Source organism: Eschrichtius robustus, chromosome 8 (assembly GCF_028021215.1).
Source record: "Eschrichtius robustus isolate mEscRob2 chromosome 8, mEscRob2.pri, whole genome shotgun sequence".
NCBI classification, from domain to species: domain Eukaryota; kingdom Metazoa; phylum Chordata; class Mammalia; order Artiodactyla; family Eschrichtiidae; genus Eschrichtius; species Eschrichtius robustus.
Window position 1 is genome coordinate 58,255,927 of NC_090831.1, and position 19,204 is coordinate 58,275,130.

General features: G+C 36.8%; 1 protein-coding gene across 20 annotated transcripts in view; it reads right to left on the reverse strand.

The window, feature by feature from the left end:
* HDAC9 (histone deacetylase 9) overlaps window positions 1–19,204 on the reverse strand; it is a 1,001,951-nt gene that overhangs the window by 505,394 nt on the left and 477,353 nt on the right. The gene's annotated exons all lie outside the window — the stretch shown is intronic.

Here is a 19,204-nt window from a genome sequence, read left to right on the forward strand (position 1 = left end):
CCTCCCTCCCGACCCTATACCTCCCATCTGCTTAGCTTTTTCTTTTTCTCCATAGCACCTACTAACTTATAACATATTACAAAGTTTATTTATGTATTATGTGTATTTTATTTCTGACTCCCCTTCTTGGGATATAAGCTTTAGGAGAGCATTTTTTTGTTTGCTCTGTTCACGGCTACATGCCAGGCCACCTAGAATAATACCTGGCACATACCAGATGCTTAATAAACATTTATAGGATAGAATGAATGGAACAGAATAGGCTGGGAAATCAGAGAATAGAATGGAATGGAATGGATCAGACAGAATAGGGTGGTATGGCAACTGTCTATTCTGTTTTGCTATCTACTCCAGTTAATATCACTGACTCTGCTTTTGTTTCTAATCTGTGAAAAAACAGATGAAACAACAAAAAAACTCCAGCTGAGTACCCAAAGAACAATGAGATACCTCTGAAATGGTCTAGAGTTTTCAAAGGAGCCATATATCCAAATTATAATCACAATAAAATTAATTAACTAATGGTAAAAAATGTTGCCTTTCTAAAAGCAAAGGCACTAGTCAGAAGGCCAGAACCAGTGAGGGCATATTCCTGAATGAGAAAAGGAAGAACTCCCAAAATCCTACACAGAAACAGACAAACAATTTTGGCCAGAATAAGTGAAATAACTACACTCCCCATTTACTTCAAAGTAACCCTTTTCCAACAAACAATAGTGTGTGTGCAAAGAATGGCTTTAAAAAAAACCTTTTTATTTTGAAATAATTTTAGAGTCAAAGAGAATTGCAAAGATACTAGAGAGGATTCCTGTGTACCTTTCACCTGGTTTTCCCCAGTGATTATATCTTACATAGTTACCTCAAAAGCAGGAAGTTAAGCCTGATATAATGTTATATAAATGGAATCATACAGTGTGTTGTTTTGATCTTTTGGGATTGCTTTTTATACTCAGCATAATGCCCTTAAGATAAATCCAAGATGTTGCCTGTATCATTAGTTCATTCTTTTTCATTGCAGTGTAGTATTCCATGGTATGGACATACCACACAAGTTTATTTAATCACTCACCTGTCAAGGGACGTTGTGAATGTTTACTTTTTTGAGCATTTACAAATAAAGCTGTTATGATCAATTGTGTACAGTTTTTATTGTGTAAACATGAGTTTTAATTTCTCTAGGATAAATTCCCAGAAGGGCAATTGCTGTGTCATACAGTAAGTATATTTTCATAATTTTTAGGAAAATGTCAAACTGGTTTTCAGAGTGGCAGTATCATTTACATTCCCATCAGCAATATCTGAGTGATCCAATTTCCCTGTATGCTTGTCAGCATTTGGCATTGTCACTATTTTTAATTTTAGCTGTTTTAATAAGTGTATAATGGTATTTCATTGTGGTTTTAATTTCATTTTGCTAATGGTTAATGATGTTTAGCATCTTTTCATGTGCCTATTTGCTATCTAGAATCCTCTGTCATACATGTAGTTGCAAAAGTGTTGTTTTTTTAATATAGTCAGCGTTTTGCACACATTCTCATATCATACACATTTATTACTTAAATAAACGCAAGATCTCATTACACAACAGATAACAACTATACTGAAATGACTAATAAAAATCCCTCTTTTTTGTTGTTTTTGCCTTTAGTCTGTCATCCACTTATTTTATCTCTTAAACCTTTCTCTGCTTCATCAGAAAAACATTTAAGTAAAAACAATTTTAAGTAAAAAGTATACATAAATGTACATCCTACTTTCATTCATGCACATTTATTCTGTAGATGCATGTAGTACATATTATTATAAAATTATATCCACCTACCCCAACACACACACACATCCCCCACACACTATTCTGGCTTTTAGATCCAAGGAACAAAAAAGCTGCAGGGGCAAATCGTCTCCTTTCGTCACTCGGTAGAACATGGACCAATGGATTCTCTGTTAATATATTTATAAGGTTCAACAGTAGTTTCTATTTTACTGAAAATCAAAGTTACTTTCTCACTGTGACAAATACCTCACATTCTTTTTGACAATTTAAAAGCTTTTTATTTACATGAATCCTTTGTCACAAAATTAAAACCCGTCTATTTTAGCAAGTTAAACCTGTGTTTATGAGTAAGGTTCCAGTCTCTGTGTTTTTCCTAAATTTCTTTTGAATGTTAGGTCTTCTGATCCTTCAATCACACTGCTCATTATCAGCAATTGCAGAAAGATTATCATCATCATTGTATTAGTTAGGGACCACTCAGGGAAACAGAGCCCATGCGAGGTAATTCAGTAGAGTAATATGGCAGAATTACTTGGAAAAATGTTGGAAGAGACAAAAGAGAAAACAGAGGAAGGTGAGGTAACCCAGAGATTTAACAAGTGCTACTGCCTCAAAGGATCAAAGTGACAAAGAGAAGACATGTTACGCTAGAGCCCAGAAGCTGGGTTTGGGAACCAGAAACCCAGGCGGCCACCAAGGTGCCACCCTTAGTGGGGACAAGGCCAGAGCTGTGAGATTTGATCTGGGACCATGGAGAAAATGCAGCCATTTGGACAGATACGGAGCCATGGAGGGAAGAGCTTCTTGGAGAGAGAGAAGGGGTCAAGGTGGGAACTCTTCCATCTGTCCTTCAATCTCCACCCAGTACTTCCCACTGGCTGAACCTAAGAAGGAAACAGGTGGCAAAGGAGCCTGGGAAATGATGTTTGCCAGCATCAGCCCAAAGCAAAACAGCAGAGCAGGGGAAGGGCAGTGGAATTGTCACCAGGGCTAGTACATGGTGAACTCTTCTGAGGAAGTTAAGTAAGCCAGATTTCAGTCCGGCTGCATTTTAGCAACTCTGTAAAAAGATCTGGTAGAAGTTAGACCTACTATATAAATTTAGCTTTACTGATGATTTTGGAATATTACTATCCATGGGGGTCTATGATTCTTCCAGACTAGCTATAACAACTGAGCAAGACCAAGGAACAGAGAAATAGGCAGAAGTTTCACTGTGAATGCTCTCAGGTGGGGAAAACTGGAATGAGTCCCTGGTGACACAGCCATTCTCCAGCTCTGCTCCTGCTGGAGGACGTTCTGTGGATGTGTCTACATTTTCTAATGCACTACTGTTTCACTCCGTTAAGGGGAAACATACCATCAAACACCACCAAATATCAAGAAAATTAAAATCTTGTCTATTCTAAAATGGTAACATGTTCTATTGGCTTCATCGTAGATTAAGTCAAACAAAAGAAAGGAGAAGGAAGGTGCCAGGATGGGTCAGGTTGAAGCACAGAGAGAAGCTACAATCTATTCAGTATCTCCTCTGGGGTCAGGCTCGGGGCTGGGTACTTGCCATTGGCTGACTTGTTTAATCCTTACAACAACTTTGAGAGGTAAGAATTTTTGTTCCAAGTTTACAGATGGCAAAACTATGAACCAAAGAGGCTGAGCATCTTAAGATGTCCCTCAGTGAGTGTGGGATGCAGAGGACTGTTGATACTCCTTTCCAAAAGCCAACTTCTTTCTGCTACACCGAGGATGTTTCTGTAATTTTATAGTCTTTAATCTTTTTCTTATACTAAAAAGATTCTTTTTTACTTGAAAAAAAGTAAAATTACTAAGTCTAAGGAGAACATCTCTTTCCAGCATCTATGTAATCACTAGGCAAGGGCATGTAGTGCTTGGCAAAAAGGGACAGGAAGAAAAGCAGCCAAAAATTTAGGAGATATTCAAATTGTTCCCTCTTACATATTCCTACAGAATAAGATCACAGTTGTGTCAATATGCATAATGAAAGTGAGAACAGAAATCTGTAGTGGTAAGAAAAAGAAATTCAATGTAATCTGAGGAAGTAAACTTACAAGTACTAAAATCAAGAAATTATAATCTAGAGATTCACAGGCCAAAGAGTAAGTAAGCCAAGCGTTTTTTCCCTCTGTGTTTTTGACCAAATATAAATACAGGGATATTTAGTATATCTATATCTTAGCATACAGTGAACCAGTAGGTAGAATTTCACTAGTTACCATATCCTTACCTTGACATTACAGTGCACACGTGCCCCCTTTATTCATTTGTTCCATGCCCGCCAATCTATATTTATTAAATTTCCTACAACCTCCACTGGATGTCCACTTGGCATCTCAGACATCACACTTGAACCATGACTGTGCTACGTGAGGGGGATATAAAGTACTAATATAGGTATCTATTCCCAAGGAACTTTCAATCTAGCACAGCAGTTCCCAACATTCTCCTTCATGGTGCTCTTAGCACTTCAGTAATTTTTTTTAAACTATACTCCTCAGCCAAAAGAAATACCTATTGATTGAGTTTACTGAGTTGCCAGCTCCAAACAACTTAATAACTATTTATGCCCTAACAACCTAACACCTTTTGGGCTCTGCGCAACTTCTCAAACCTTAGAACCAGATTAGATTCTGTCCTACCTTCAGCTGGTAGTGCACGTGGTGTTTGGCAGGTGTCTTTGTGTGTTCATTCAAATTTGGAAATGTTGATTGACTGACTCACTTATTCCTTCCATCAAACCCGTGAATTTCAAACAGGGGCAATTTTGCACTCCAAGGGACATTTGGCAATGTCTGGACACATTTTTGATTGTCACAACTGAGAGCGGTGTATCCTACTGTCTTCTGTTGGGTGCATCGCTGCTAAACATTCTGCAATGTACAGAGCAACCCCTGGAACAAGAAATCTCCAGCTCCAAATGTCTGCAGGGCCAAAGTTGAGAACCTCTGCACTAAACCTACAGTTCCCAAACTTACAGTTTCCCGTGTGGACCCACAGGGTGTTATGGTAGATTTCAAATTTTGAATAGCAGAATAGGGGAATGCATGAATGAATGAACAAGTCTGCATGCTGTGCCACACGAGTACAGAGGGAAAAAAACACGTAAGTCTGAATGGGGTGGTGGCTTAGGGAAAGCTTCCTACAGCAGCTGATGCTTTACGTCGGTCTTGAGGAGAAGACAAAAGGAGAAAGGGAAGAAGAGCTCTCCAAGTTAGGAAAATGGGTTGGCGGGTCAAAGCTCAGCAGGGTGAATGAAGCAGCAAGGTTTGTTCGGGAAACTGTAAGCAGGCCAGCAGAGCTGGGGTACTGGGCAGCAGTCCTCAGTCCTTTCGTGTCTCCACTCATGCAAATTCACTGTTCATACGTCCACGAGAATCCTCCCTGTGGTTCTCAAATACAGATGATGCCCCTCTATTTATGGTGTATCAGGATTTCAGAATGCGTGGGTGCTGGGAAACTGGGAAGGAAACCTAGGGAGAATAAACGGCTAGATAGGTAGGCAGAGGGGGTGCCAAAAAAGTAACTTTAAAAGGTGAGCGTTTAATGTGTGCATGCTACTGCACACCTAAAGATTTTTTTTTTTCTAGAGATTTTTTAATGTCTATCTTGAAAGTGAGGGAGGCATTCTGAACCAGGAATTGCCCTACAGCATTTGTCCAGTTTTACAAATATTATTCGAAAATATATGACAAGTACACGATATGACAAATACACGATGAGTTAATATATGACAAATACACGATGAGTTATTTCATCATTCCCCTATTATTGAGTTTTTAAAGTTGCTTCTAATTTTTGCCATCATAAATAACAGAGTAATCAACATACTTCTTTATTAATTTTTGAGCACATTACTCGCTCAGGGTAAATTTCTAGAACTAGATTTACTGTTAAAGGCTATAAATAGTTTAAAGCTCTAATATGTGTTGCCAAGTGATCCTCCAGAAAGAATATAGCCGCACATTTTCCCAACAGTGTATAGGTGTCTTTCTGCTATACAATTACCGATACAGAGTATTTTTTAAAGCTTTCCAACTTTAATAGATTTAAATAGTACATCAGGATGCCTCTTAAAATTTTTCTGGATTATTAATGATGTTGAACATTATTTCATCTATTTATTGTCACTTCAGTATCTCCCTTTTTAAATTGTCTGCCCACGTCCTTTGGAAAGAAGAATCAAGAGTTTCCTGTATGGTACAAATATTGCTAACATTTAACAGTGTTCATTTATTATTGCAAACACTTATTAACTTAAGCATACTATGTGTCAGGAAGTGTTCTAAATGTTTTACATGTATTGATATTAATTCATTTAATCACCACAACTGTCATATGAAGGGGGTTTTATGAATATATTTACAGATGAAGAAACTAAGGTGTAGAGAAGTTAGTACCTTGATCAAGTTAACACAGTTGTATTAAAGGAGAGAGCTAAGATTTGCCTCACACATGCTATTAATTCCTCTGGAGGAGAAGATCTGAGGGAGAAAATGCGTTGAATTTTGTACGTGTTTACTTTCATAAGCCTCTAGAATATTTAAGTTGGTGGTTCTCAACTGGGGATGATACTGTTCCCTAGGAGACATCTGGCCATTTCTGGAGACATTCTTGATTATCACAATTGAGGAGGCGGGGGTGATACTTGCATCTAATGGACAGAGGCCCAGAATGCTGTTAAACATCCTGCAATGTAGAGGACAGCCCACCCACAACAAAAACTGGCGAACCCAAAATGTCAGTAGTACTGAGGCTGGGAACCTCCAACTAAATGGATATATTTAATATGGAGTCTGGAACTCAGAAAAGTGGTCTAGGTCAGAGAGAAAGATTTGGCATAAACAATATAGAGGCACACCATAAAAGGGTTATATTTTCATGGATCACTGTGAACGTATCCTGTTATCTACATCTCTGTTCACTGGCAGCTTGTATCAAATTTGTTATTAAGCTTTCAGAATTAAATAGACTATAAAAATTGAACATTTAGCCACATATAATTCATTTATAGAGCACCCTTGTTTTGCAGTAATTGTACAGAGAAATTAGAATTCCTGTTTTTGTTCCAACAAAAATAATGCAAAACAAAATCCCATATAATTAATTGTTATGTTTGTCACCAAAATGCTTGCAAGCAAATGGGTCATTGCTGAGTAACACAAAATGGAATTATTTTAGACAAATTAGGCAATTCCAACAATAAGAAACACAAAATTAAGGAAATAATGTATTAGAACTACAAGCACATCGTGAGCAAACTAAGGGACAATTAAGCCACACTTAGAACCGTTAGCTAATGAGCCACCTCGTAAAAGGACTATTGCCGTATCTATGGACGTGTCTATGGACAAGGCAAGGCATACTTAGTGGTTCAAAGAGTTTCTTCAGGAACTTAACTGCTACTTTTGCTATTTGGAATCTTGGCTGGCACGCCAGGCTGCCAAGGTCATGTTCTGCTGGCAGGAAGCAAAGTAACAGGCCCTCATCCATGCACGTTAGCAACGAGCAGGGTGCCAAACGGAGGGCATGGCAAAGGCTATTTGCTTCCAGAAAAAAAAAGTGTGTTCTAAGTAGTTGTATTTTAAAGTAGTTTTTTTTTTTTCCAGAAAAATCAGGGTTTCTTGGATAGCTGAAACATTTCATGCTTATTTCCAGCTTAAAAAAAAAAAAAAAAGAAACAAACCATGACTATCAACGCCATGTATTTTAGTGAGGTGGGGTGTATGCTCTGGCATGAGGCACCTGGATTCAAATCCTGGTTCTGCCACTTACCAGCTGTACGATCTTAGGCATGTTATTTCACTGTCCGACAACTCAGTTTCTTTCTCTCTAAATTGAGGGAAATAATAGTACCTATCTCCTAGGGTTCCTGTAAGGATCATGTTGTTAATACATGTAAAGTCTTTATAAGAGTTTTACTATACTAAATGCTCATTCATATTGGTTATTTTAATATAATTTTTGTCTTAGTCTGCCTGGACTGCTGTAACAAAATACCACAGACTGGGTGACTTAAACAACAAGCATGTATTTCTTATAGTTATGAAGGATGAGAAGTCCAAGATCAAGGTGCCAGTGTCTGGTGACAGCTCTCTCCCTGGTTTGCAGACAGCTGCTTTCTTGTTTTACCCTTACGTGGTGAAGAGAAAGAGAGCAGAATCCCTGCTCTCCTTTTACAAGGGCACTAATCCTTTCATGAGGACCTGCCCTCATGACCTCTTCTAAACCTAATTACCTCACAAGGCCCCACCTTCTAATAAGATTACCTTGCGGGTTTTTAGGCCTTCAACATATAAATTTAGGGAGACAAAAATATGTAGTATAAATTTTTGAAACAAAAAAAATATTATGGTGTTTAAATGTTCCTTTCCTAAATATAATAGTCTGAAACCACAGACAAGGAATCTCTTTTCAAAGTTCTATGTACCTCCTTCGTCAAAATTCCCTATTCATCTAAGGATGTTGACATCTCCTCTGAACTTATGTCATGATAATTCACTTTGCTTAATATAATACGTTATCTTGAAATATTTTGTAAATATTTATGCCATTTAACTCCTCATAAGTGCATGCCCTGATTCCTCACAAGAATTTTTTATAATATGTGTTGGCCTATCTTGGAATAAGGACCTGTTTTAATATCTAGAACATGTCCAGTTCTTGTGTACCTCCAAGCCTCAGCACGGCGTCCAACACATCACTGGGATTCAATGAATATTTGTTAAATGAAAGAACAAAAATATTTAATAAGGTTTTGTCAGTTTGATGATGCTGGTGTTATATAATAAGAAACAAGGCTCTAACTTTATAATCTATAATTTTTTTCTTGTACCCTAAAGCATATTCTTCCCATTCAATTTTCTTTCTTTCTTTCCTTCTGTTTTATTTTTTAAATTGACATGTGGTAAAATTGACTCCTTTGGTATGTAGGTCTACGAATTTTAGCACATGTATAGATTAATATAACTATAGGAGATTGGGATTGACATATACACACTACTATGTATAAGACAGATAACTAATAAGAACCTGCTGTATAAAAAATAAATAAATGAAATTGAAGCTTTTAATAAATGTTTAAAAAATAAAAAAGAACTTACTGTATAGCACAGGGAACTATACTCAATACTCTGTAATGGCCTATATGGGAAAAGAATCTAAAAACGAGTGGATATATGTATAACTGATTCACTTTGCTGTACAGCAGAAACTAACACAACATAGTAAATCAACTATACTCCAATAAAAAATTAATTAAAAAATCTTAAGTGCATATTGCTAAATGAAAAAAAAAACTATAATCACAATCAGGATACAAAATAGGTCCATTACCCCAAAAAACTCCCTTATGCTCCACTTACCCCAACCACTGGCAACCACTGATCCGTCCTCTGTCACTGAAGTTTTACTTTTAAATGTTAAAAAAATTTTTTTAAACTTTTTATTTTGGAATAATTTCAGATGTGCAGAAAAGTTGTCAAGATAATACACTGAGTTCCCATATATGCTTCTCCCAGCTTCCCCTAATGTTAACATCTTACATAACCATAGGATGTTTGTCAAAACTAAGAAATTAATATTGCTACAATACTATGAACTAATCTACAGATTTTACTTGGATTTCATCAGTTTCCCATTAACATCCTTTTAACTGTTCAAGATCCAGTCCAGGTCCCAAGTTACATTTAGTGGCTGGGTCTACTTAATCTCCTCTGATGTGTGCCATTGTCCAGTCTTCCCTGGTTTTTCATGATCTTCATGCTTTTTAAAGATTACTGCTCAAGTGTTTTCTAGACTGTTCCTCAAATTGAGTTTGTCTGATTTTTTTTTTTTGTTTTTGCATTATTAGAATGAGGATATGAATTTTGGAGAAGAACATGAAGAGGTGAAATACCCTTTTCATCACATCCACCTAAGTATAGGAGACCCTCGTACTTATCACTGGTGAGGTTCACCTTGATCACTTGGTTAAGGAGGTTTCTGCCTGGTTTCTCCACTGTAACATTACTCTTTTCCCCTTTCTGTACTCCATTCACTGAGACAGCCACTGAGTCACTAATTTAACATTCTTATTATGACTAACTATTGCAAACCTAATTTATCCACAACCCTATCATGTGAAAGGTGCTTTCCATTTCACCACATACACCAGACAAGTACTATCATCCTGATTTTATATGAGAATTGAGGCTTGTTGGAATTAAATAGTGCTCAATTAGTAAGAGGTAGAAGTAAAATTCAAGTCCATGAATATCTGATTCTGAAACACATGCTCTGACCTTACCAGACTGTCCTTTCATCTACTCCAAAATAAGTGTCAACAAAAGTGAAGCAATTTATTCCTTTCACTAAGTATGCAAGTCTTATATTTTACCTTTCCAACTCAACATACCAACATACTTGAACTAGCGTGTTTATTTCATAAGGCTGTGGCTGAGCTATGTGGTGATTAGCAAACTGATAGACAGGACCTGTCATCCATGGGGATACCAGACAACAAAGATAAACATCACCAAACCTGGGAGAGGAGGACTACGGGGAAAGAGAGATCCCATGGGAGAATGAAAGTGAATGGAAGACCAGGAGAGAAATTCAGAGGGTGAATGCCAGAGAAGTACAGAAAATAATAGCAGAGAACTGTCAGGGGAAAAGATATTATAGCTCTTTTCTCTCCGTACAATCAAGGCTAGAGGGGAATGAGTGGCCTGATAGCTTGCAGAGCACAGCATAGAGCAGAGATCATTCCAGGCACTGAAAGCACAGCCTTAGAGTTACAGAGGGCTAGAGGTGTCACCCGCCCATCAACTTAGGCCTTAAGAAAGATGACAGTCCACCTCTTCAATCTGTGGCTGAAACTGAAATGCTCAATTTCAGGATTTGGGCATTTTCAAGACTTGTAAAGTCTGTGGACACTGAATGGTTAAACACTCAGATATTAGCCACATCTCCCAAACCCTTAACTTTTCCCGCCTATAACTTTTAGGTCAGATTGGACTGGACTTGTATTTCCCTCTATAGGCAAAGTCCAATGATGTGCCCTCCTATTTAAGGGAATTCCCAGGGCCATCTGGCTTTAACTTCCTGTCGCCACTAAATTATTGTTTTCTGCTGCATTTTTCACTTTCATCCATGCCCTGGCATTGATCCTGTTGTTAACATAAATTTTTAAAAAACCATTTATCCTTTTGATCCCTATAAAAACAAACCCACTCACTCGTGGACTTTTTGTGGGCATCTGATTTTCTTGTAGAGTTGGGGATAAAGAGTGAAGAAAAACTCTGTGAAATATGAATATGCAACAAGTCTATTTTTAGTTCATTGGCTTCGCTCTCTCATTACTTCTCTCTGCCTTTTTCTCTCCTTTTCATTCATTTACATTGCTCTAGAAATAACAACAACAAATAAATATCCTCCATTCTCCTGGCAGAGAGAACTGGCTCTCTCCTCTACTTGTCCCAAAAGTCTATTCCTCAATCTCTTCCACCCTTTTTCAGTTAGAAGATGAGATATCAGGAAAAAGAAGCACAGAGGATAACTTATTCAGGTTACACTTAAAATGTCTGCCCTACAATTATTCATGTTAATTAAATTTCTGTAGTTGAGCAAAAGTATGTTTTGTCCCATATTTCAGATAATCCCAGGAGCATTAGGAGAATGTGGAAACATGTTGGCAATAATGATATTTTAGGAAACTAACTTCCAGGAGAAGCTGAGGAAGAGTGCACACAGATATACTCACAGTGTTTCATGTCAGCATTTATTTCATAATAGGTGTACGACTTTAAAAAAAAGTTTCTTTTGAAGCTTCTGTAGCGAGTAGCAACTATATGATTAACTTCATTAATACCTTCACTAGCATATTTCCATGAATTTTTGGAGGCTTAGGTAGGCTTTTTACTGAGCACTATTAAGTTAACGATCCCCAATTTACTAAAATACTTTAACATTCACACATGTTTTAATTAGCACAATAACATCTTGGATATCTAGAATTCTAATCAAATGAATCATTCAGGATGATTTAAATTTCTGTATAGATAAAAGTCAAACACTGGACCTGAAATAGATTAGCTATTTTAAATGGGAAATCTTTCTTAAATATACACATAATTCTCATGTTCTTAAACAAAACATATTGAATATAACTGATTATTTCCTCGGTGACTGTGCATCATCTGAGAATTAGATATTTTACTTTTCGTACATATCACACTGTCCTACTGAAGAATATATCATTGTTCCCCAACTCTAAAAGGTCCTTACTCAGTTCAGGTTCTCCTAACCTAAGTCAAAAATTGTAGTGCAAGTAGTTTATTTGGGAGATGATTCTACAAAACACCAGTAGCAGAGAAGGGAAATGAGACAATAAAGGCGGGCAGCAAAGAAATAAGTAAATCACCACGGTGGACAACTGGAGTTTCATCTCTCTGGGCGCCTCTGGTTGCCAGTGCACAACACATTCTTTAGACTTACTCAACCAAGGGGCAAGGAAGCTAGGATATTTACACATCAACTCCTGTCAGTCACTGGTTGTGAGCTAGTTCCTGGTGGCATTAATTCTCTGGCACTTCTGACCTGTCATGCACCTGTAATAGGCATGTGATGCAGGCTCAAGCTACCAGAGAAAGAATTTAGGCAGAGAGAGATCTATGCTGGCAAGAGCCCCACCAGCTAACATAAAATGGTAGAGCCCTGGTAGATTTGGGAGGGGCACCGAGAGCTTCAATTACAAGCTCCTAATAGGAATCTGAGTTCCTCTGTTCATCAGTTCTATTTCTCCTGTCTCTTTGTGGTTGAGCATGTCATAGATCATTTCTTGCCTTCTGCCTTCTGGAATGCTTTCCTCTCATTTTCTTGTATTTTGTTTTCTAACTTCTGTGTATTTGGAATGTACATTTCAAAAGCTATTATAACGGGTTATGAAATAGAAGTAAATGCTTTTTTGCTTAAGGCCCTTACAGGCTATCCCCAGAGGAACATTTGCAGACTCAAATACAAGCTTGTGTTGTTTCAAAGCCATTTCTGATACTTTCTTTGTTCTGGCATTTGTTACCAATAAAATGAGATTGCTGGAGAGCTGAGTTCTGGGTGGATGAGCTTTTATAAAGAAATGAATGTATGGAGATATGAATGCATTATTGATAGACATCACAGATGTCCACCACAAACTTTAATCTTAGGACATCCTCCTTAAAATTACAGATGTTGATAAGGTCCATGGCTGTAACAGGCTTCTTCAGTAATCGATTTTGGAAGATTTCTTAGAAACGTTCCAGTATTATTATCTTAAAACACCTCATGCTTCCAATAATCATAAGAAGAAGAACATCAACTATAATATCAATGATGTTAATTTTGGGTGATTTAAAACTGTGTGACTTCTGAATAAAAATGACAGATTGACTAAATACATTTATTTCTGTTCCTTTCAGAAATGCCATAAAATGGCAGTGGAAGAATTAAAATTCTTTAAACTTATAGTGGAAAAGAAAATGGCAGAGATAACAAAAATGAGCAGGAGAGTTCAACGAAACCTGGAAAGGGGAAAGTGAATTGAACGGTGATTGATTAAGAGCTCCGCTGAATGGAGCCGGCACCACTGAAGGAACCGCAGGAGGGAGGAGCCGGCAGCCCCAGGCCAGAGAATTCCCAGAGGCTCAGAGCTTGCGGGCACGGGCAGCAAGGAAGCTGAGTGGGCACGTGCAGGGTCAAATGCAGAGGGACTGGTTTCAGGTCTGATTACAGAGCACTTCAACTACCATGTCCTCTCTCTCACAGCCAAGAGACTTCTCCTCCTCTCCATGCCCCTTTCCACCCTCCACATGCACCAGGCCCATTACCGCTACAAGACTAGAGAGGTATTCTCCAGATGAACTGAACTGAGCTGGGGCCCCACAGCCCTAACAGAAAACATTGGACACAGGTAGAGCTGAAAAGCTGCAGACTGAGTGCAAGTCTGCCTAGTCTACTTGCCAATCTACTCCTTGAGCTCTGGTAGCCAGGCATATTCCCCTGAAACAGAAGCCTGGAAGATTCTTTCCTGGCGACACTGAACAACTCAGGAGAAGAAAACGAAAGATACCTGTATGCTAGTATTTCCCCCTACCTACATCTACACAGACACACGCACACCCAAGCAAAGGACTGCTAACCACTCAGGCCTCCTGTACAGAAAGCCCTCTAGTCTACAAATGACTGCAGTATACAAATGCTCACTCATAAATATGATAGTTCCCAATGTGCAGGAGAGAGCAAAACAAATGTGAAGTTGGGCGCTGGGGGAGCCGGGGGCAGGGGTGGGAAGCACAAAGTACAGGTAGAAAAATAAACATTTGATTGACTATAATATCTTCTATCTAATAAAGGAAGTTACTTCGTGCATTAAAATTAGAACAGGACACTTGAAAAAAGGATGATTCTCAAAAAAAAAAAAAAAAAAAGAGAGAACCCTGAAGAAAATGAGCCTCCAAACTGAAAGGGTCCACAGAATTACCCAGCAAAATGAATAAAATAAGACTAAGGCACATCATTGTGAAATGTTAGAACAGAGATAAGGAGAAGATTGTAAAAAGCTTCCAAAGAGGGTGGGGAAGCCACATATAAAGGAAATAGAATCAAATTGGGATCAGAATTCACAATGATTTTCGACTAGTATTCTATGCCCAGCCACACAAATCTATCACTTATAAAGAGAGAAAAATGACATTTTCAGACAAGTAAGAATTCAATAAATATAAGATACCTTAAGATGTTCTTCCAAAAATAAAAACAATGGGGAAACCAATAAAGAAGCCATAAGGATCCAAGAAAGAGGGGATCACTGAAACGGACAGCCAAGGAAAAGACCCAGGATAGGTGCAACGCCTAGAGAACAAACAGTTCGCAATAGTGACAAAAGGTAGGAAACTCTCGGAAGAGACAGAGTGGAAATGTTGCAGGTATGGCAAATATCTTTTATAAGCACATAGCAGAGGTATTCAAGCACAGAAAATCAGACAAATAGGGGGTAAATTTACAATGAACTCCAGGAAAAAGGCACAACTGAAAAAGAAAACAGGCACAGCTGGCTCAGCAATAAGCGACATTTTACTAGTCGTTTAAACACTAGTTGATTTTACTTAACACTTTGATACAACTGCTGGGGAGGGTGGAGAAGAAATGTGCGTGTGTGCGCACGTGTGTGTGCATATGTGCATGGACATGTGGCGTGCGGACACTCGTGGGTGTATATATAAATGGGTATTGGAACTTCCTCATCTCCCTGGGCAAGGAAACAATAATACATAATGCTTAAAATTTATACACTAAGAATTTTCTATGTGAGCACATTATGTAGAAATTTTAAGGTAGATGACCAGAAGAAGGAACAACTGCTGAAGGTAATTACCCCTGTAAACTGGAGAAAGAAACTGAAGAGAGGCAGAGGAGAGGACAGCTATTTTCATTATAAGAGTTTTTTTACTTTTTTAACTAAATATATGCCTTATTTTGATTTTTAAAAACTATACAGGATTAATATATTACATTCTAATAATCTTACTCAATTCATGGAGAACTTGAAATTCAGGTTGGTGTTAAGGCCTGGACAGCTCTCACTATGGTTAACAGCAGAGCTGAGAGAGAGGAGGGATAAAACGAATGTTTATGATATTCCATGAAAGCTGTATTATTTAACTTAAAAGTACAAATTAATTTTGAGAATCGGTATATTTTAAATAATCAAACCATTTCTCTTCCCATCCCTATACTCTGAACTAATCAAAAATTTAAATCTAGCTTTAGAAAGATATATTTAGGAGAACTCATGATATCATGGTAGACAACAGAATTTCTGATATAGTAGCTGAAATGTGATCATTCAGTATGGAAATACTTTAATTCTTCAAACATAAAAACACAATAGCAAACAAAATGCTTTGGACCAAAAAAAAATCTATTTTACAATATTTTCTTTCAGAATCACCAACATTTTGACAAAACAGAGTTCATTCTTTATCACGAATCAACTTTTGGAACATTTCCTTTACTTGTTTGCATTGAAGTTGAGTTCAATATAATTCAGAGAGCAGAAGGGCAGTTCTGGGAGGTTAAAGGCATTGAGTTGTGCTTACACAAGCACATAAAGACAAAATTACATGTGCAGAGTTGATGCATCAGAAGAGAAGTAGGAAGGAAACAGAGGATTTTATTTTTCTCCTCCCCATTTTCTTACTTACAAGAAATGCATCAATTTGGCTAAAGACTGTCAAAAGCAACATAGAGCCCATGCATTAACTTTAGGGGTGTTTGCTTTTTTTTCAATCAAAGAAAAAAAGGTGACTTTCTTTTAAGTTTATAGTGTTTTTTAAGAGTCCATTTCTTATTTGGTTCTTAATTACACGCACATCAGGGAAAGCATTTGAAGAAATTAAGATAAATCATTTAACAATTTCCTCTAGTTTATGTCAAGTGGTTTAAATTCTTTTCTTATCTAAAATAGTAATTTGAGTGAAACCACATTCCTTAAGAAAGCACATTTATACGGTGTTTACAGTTTGCTAGTCTACCACATTGTAGTTTTCCTTACATTCCAAATCATTCAAATCTGCATACAACCTCAGCCAACTGAAGACCTGAGAAGAACCTATTGTTGCTGGGTTTACAAAGCATCAGTAAAAAATTTAAATAGTAATAATAAGCAGAAGAAGTAAGAACATCGATATAACTATATTATGAAGTGGGGGAGGGAAGAGGAAAATTAGTGAGCTATTCTCATGAACATCAATAAGTCAACAGACACGTTTAAAGTAAATAAATCAAGTAGATTATTTAAGAATATAGAGGTCATGCAAAGCATAAAAGTCAGAAATTGCTAAAATTGGCCAATATGGACTAGGAGTAAGGTGAAACTGGAGAGAGAACAGTTTCTTTTTATTATAAGCCTTTCAATACTGATTGATTTGATTTCTTAAAACTATATATATACATCTACATATATCAATACATACATATACATCTTTAAACTCTCAATATTTATGCAAGTATTATGTACATACATTTTATTTTATATACACACACACAAAAATGCCCATTATATATATAAAATTAAGCACCCAATACCTTTACAAACATGAAATACATCTTCAGAAGTTTGTGACATTAGGGAAAATCCCTCAGAAAGCTGGGTGGACCCAGGTGGTAAGTTTATATGATGCATGACCAATAGCCTATTTCTGCACGTTAAATAAAATACAAAGTTAACGAGTGTAAAATAAGAAACTTCACACCCTTTCAGAGACTTCTCAACAAGAGTTTCTTTTTTTTTTTTTTCCCTAGATTTTACATTAGCTGAAAAAAATCCCTGAAAAGAAATCTCACTAAATGTACAAATCATTTGTTGGAGCCACACAGCAGTAGAAGGGGCTTTCGGTAAGGTTATCATTTTTCGTTCAACACTACTAGTATGTAAAATGTTATTTATGTTCTGAAGCAGTCATGGCACCGGCTAACCTTCCATGAACCAGTCTCCCTCAATTCCAGGAACAGGTTCCATACGATGTTAACAATGTTGTTTTCAGGTAGAATATATATTATTATATAATTGGACCATTCTGAAAGCACTGTGTATTTTTTAAAAAGTAATTAGAAGTTAGATTAAAATTTATGGATAAGTAATGTGACGAATGGAGCAAAATGTTGAATTTGTAATTCATTTTCAAAGGATGGATGTCACGGCAAATCAGGTACCACATCAGATCAATGGAAACCAGGTAAGGATTTTAAAAACTGGTCAATCCAACTAGTACAAGTCTCTTTCCTCAAAAATATATGAATGGACTTTCTTCCAAACTCTAAAAACAACTAAAGAAATAACAGAAAAAAAATAGGCCTATTTATGAAACAAACTACATGATGGGTATGAGCAAAAATACACAAAATGCACAATCATCGGTTCTTTTTCTGTTAAGTTAAAGGCATCAGTGGAAGATTCTCAAATTCCTTTAACAAATCCTGGGGACTGGTCCACTAAGTTTCTCAATCTCCTTTGGTTTCTATATTGGAGATCTAGAGGAGCATTCATGTGTTAACCACTGATTCCTCCAAACTAAGTGTCTGATGGAAACTAAACTCAGACTCAACTAAAGTAGTATCTCTGTCCTCATTCTGATCTGGACCATCCCTCCCCTTCTTCACTTGCTGATTTCCTACCACCTTCTGATTTGCTTTTATGTCCTACATCAACTGAAGGCCTTCAGAGGGTGATGCAGGTTAAAAAAAAAGAGGAGGAGGTGAGAGGTATCTCACCCTGCAGGGTTACCTCAAAGACATTTCACCACCACTCAAACGTTTTTTTTTTTTCCTCTCTGGTTATTTCCTGCCTCCTATTATTAATTTTCTTCTTGGCTACAGACATTTTCCATTCATTGTTATTTTGTTTAGCTGCTTAAAGCCCTCTTATATTGAGTCATATAAGGAAAAAGGCTTTACAGCCAGACAAATGTTTAGGATTCAAGAGATTCAGAGAATGGAAGGACAAAAGACATCAAACAAGAAAATAGAAAAGTCATACAAGTACCCTAGTAAAACTCTGATGACTGAAATAGCCATTTTACCTCAGGTTTTTTTTACTGATGTGGTTCCTTTGGCAATATCTATCATTCCAAACATACGAGCTCTAGACTGGGCAGGAAATTGTTGAAGTTGAAGGGAGGAGCAGAGGAGATGGAAAAATATTATCTTCTAATGCTTCATATGCTGAAAGATGATAAGCTATATTCCATATTAAACCCCCAGTAAACTGATTCCTATCTTCTGTGTATCTATCACTACCATAAAATTTACTGTTATTATTAATATTATTAGTGCAAAATTACTTATACATTGGAAATATGGTACCACTTTTAAAGGTGACTTCCTAGAATGAAACTCCTACCAAAGAGAATGCTCCTAGTCTATATAATTATGAGTTCATTAAGTCATTTTTAATGCTCAGTTGGAGACTATTACAAAGCAAGTAAAGGGCCAAAGAAGAATAAGCATTAATCTTACAGATCATGTCTCAGAATTTTCAGTAAAAAAACAGAATGTCCATATGGTCTGAAGAACCAGAAGAGAATTTATTCCATTTCCTCCATTAGGGTTATGAATATATTGGTTTACCTTAATTATTTTTGTTTCTACTTATATATATAAGATGCTTCACTAATATGCTACACAACACTTCTTCTAATATGCTACACTGGTATTTATCATTTTTACTTATCGGCTCCAAAAATCTACTTTCTGAAAAAAAATTTTGACTTAAAATTATTAAAGAGAATAAGTCATGAAAACTATAATCTGTATAGAAGACAGTTTCCATGAACTATTATTGGAATACCATTTTTAGTCAAAATTATTTTTTATTATCATCTATACAGAGACATATATAAC